This window comes from Sinocyclocheilus grahami, unplaced genomic scaffold (assembly GCF_001515645.1).
Source record: "Sinocyclocheilus grahami isolate Dianchi unplaced genomic scaffold, SAMN03320097.WGS_v1.1 scaffold607.1, whole genome shotgun sequence".
Taxonomy (NCBI): domain Eukaryota; kingdom Metazoa; phylum Chordata; class Actinopteri; order Cypriniformes; family Cyprinidae; genus Sinocyclocheilus; species Sinocyclocheilus grahami.
This window is the reverse complement of record NW_015505786.1, coordinates 504,286-507,478: the sequence shown is the minus strand read 5'-3', so window position 1 is coordinate 507,478 and position 3,193 is coordinate 504,286.

The window sequence follows — 3,193 nt, the reverse complement described above, 5'->3', positions numbered from 1 at the left end:
ATATATATATATATATATGTATATATATATATATATATATATATATATATATGTATATACTGTATATATACACACACACACATACACAGAGGCAGATAAATGTGCAATTAATAAATGCTAAATAAAAGATACATGTGCAGTGTCCTATTTATTTTTTTAAATATTTTTAATAAAACTAAAATATTTTTAAAATACACATATACAAAAAAAAGCTATAAAAAGGACACAATTACCATATAATCATATTGTATCTGTTATTCATTAAAAAACAAAAATTTTCTAGACAAAAACCTATAGTTACACTGCAGTACTAGGCTTTGTGCTCCTTTCCTATGCATGTGAATGCTGGAAAGTGGAAATGCAAGCACATGTTAAGTATTTTCAGCTTTTGCGCCATACCAAATTTCTAACAGCAGACATAAATTAACCGACAGAAGGTCCAGACATCACATATTGACCTCTTAGTTCATTGTAAATTATAGAAAAATCAAAGCTGCATGTTTCTGAAATTAATACTTAATTGTAATTAGTTTTTTTCTTCTTTTTTTTAATAAACTGCATGATATTAAATCCTCTTGTCCATATTCCAAAGATTTTTTGCATACTCACATTTGAAGGACAGCTGTGAAAATAAAGACTAAAGCATACCAGAGAAGTTAGAGGTGAACTAAAACAATGGATATAAGGGTACAAAACAGTGTTTGAATGTCCCAGTGGGAGCCATCCAGACAGTGCTCAGAAAAGGTTGCCCCATAATGCGATCAAGGAGACTGCGCGAGAAGTCACCGAGAGACCAACCAATACTAGGACCTGCAGGGTTCAGTAGCTGAGAACAGAGTAAAAGTGCAGCTATCAGCCATGGTGTTTGCAGCCGGATGGCACAAAAGAAGCAATCACTCAAAAAATAACTGTGCAAAAGTCTGTATATCAGGGGTTGGCAGGTTTTCTTTTTTTTTACATGAAATGCCATTTCTTTATATATAAAATTACATAATTTTCTTTTACAGTTTACTCATTTTCACAATAAATCGTGAAAATACCTCTGCAATCTCACCAGGTGTTGTGGATCCATTATGCTTTCATCAGCAGTGTCTGAGAATCTTGTTAAAACAGTAGAAAGATTTTAAAATACAGCTTTTCAATGAGCTTTCTGTGGGCCATTTGAGTAAAAAGAAAGTCCTACAATGACACATAGATATATACAGTATATATAAATACAAAGATGCCTCATTAGTACTCCGTTTCTATGGTCCGCTATATGTACTGTAAGCTGTCCGCCATATTGGACCAGTCAAAGCCGGTCCGTGAACACTCAATAGCATGTTGACTGTGTCTGCAACCGTATAGTTATATGCATGTATGAATATCTATATCTGCAACAGACTTCAGAAGATGATTTTCTGAACTAACACAACACAACACAACAAACCTGTGAAACATTATCCAATTTCTTTGGGAATTTAAATATTGGTGTTTTTTACAAACAAAGGCTGTGCAATGTTGTGGCATCTAGGAAAACTTGTTGATTTTTTTATTTTTCAGTGATGACATGTTGGCCGCTCCAAGATGGCGGATGCGTCGACATGTCTGTCATCTATGTGTCCATAGCTATGCAATGACCCAATCAAATCCATGATTTCAATCCAAATGGGAATCTCTGAAATTGTTTGGAAGTTGCAGACTACTTTCCAAAAGTGTCATTTGAAAAGCCTTGGGCAAATCTGCCTGACAGAACAAGCCGAAAGCCAACCTCAACAGTGCAAAACTAGTACATATTTGACTTCACAGTTCACCGATAGTTCACATAAAAATGGAAATTCTGTCATCATCAGCCGTCATGATGTGTGAAACCAGTATTATTTTTTAACATTTCTGTGGAAAAAGAAACATTCACAATGCTGTTTTCCATTCAATGAGAGCAACAAACATAACCAGAGGCTGTCAGGCTCCAAAAAGGGGGGGGGAAAGCAGCATAAATGTATGACCAATTAGTCCATATGAAGCAATACGATAGCTTGACAGGCTGAAATTTAATTTCAGAGAGAGGAAAGGGAAAATTATTTCTGTATTTCCATAAAAAGAGATCAAAGTAACTGTATTTGATTTAAAAGGGAGAATTTGATTAACTACTCAAAAACCCATTGCATTTAAAGACAAAAGCGAGTTCATTCACACCTGCAGTCAAACTACACAATAACTTCAGAATAATATATTTGTTAATTAGCACAAAAATCACCTCACAGTATGAGGTATGTAGAATAAAATATTGAAGGCACCACAAAAGATACTCCCTGCCTCCACAACAAAATCTGAACATATTTGCTTATTCACGAGCGTGAACCGTGATAATGGTTTGTCACTACAGGAGTCTGCCTTTTCACAGTTAGTTTTTAGCTCCTGATTGATCACCTGCTGTGAAAGCACCTCTTTTCTGACCTTGTTGTAATATCCATGTTGTCTTAGGGTTGTTTTGCCAATTTTTTCTGGAACAGGACGCCAAAAACCCAATAGCTCATTCTCTGGCATGGCTTAGCCTCCACAGAGAGGGGAAACGTTATTTTACTCACCTAAATGCGATACGGAGCTAATTTCACCGAGCTAGCCAAGCCATCAATTCAAATTAGCACTGGGCTCTTGAGAAAGTGTGTATGACTGTGAAAAGAGAAAGAGGGAAGCGTGTGTGTCGTGGAACATCCAAAATAACCTCTACTGAAAGATTAGCTAACCTATTATCTTATTTTAACTGATTAGCCTTTGTGGAGGATGATATCTTTGTGTACTAGTGTTTTCCTGAATGTGAAAGGGCACAAGGAAGTAAGGTTAAAACCATACTGTTAAAACTGTTTTTTTTACATTGTTTGAAGAAAACACTTTGTCAATGGTACTTACAACTGCAAAACGCACCACCGTCATACTAGGGTGTTGCTAATGTGTTCTAGGTGATTTCTAAGGCTGGTACCTGATTGCAAGGTTCCCAAGTCAAACATTTTGAGGATATTCTGGGGTTAAATTAATAAAAACATGTTTTAAAAGACTAAACATCTTTTTAACTTTTTATTCATTTATTTAATTTAGTCATTCATTCATGTTTTTGCTTAAGAATATTCTTAAGGAAAAAAAAAACTATTTCATTTTATATATATATATATATATATATATATATATATATTTTTTTTTTTTTTTTTTTTTTTTT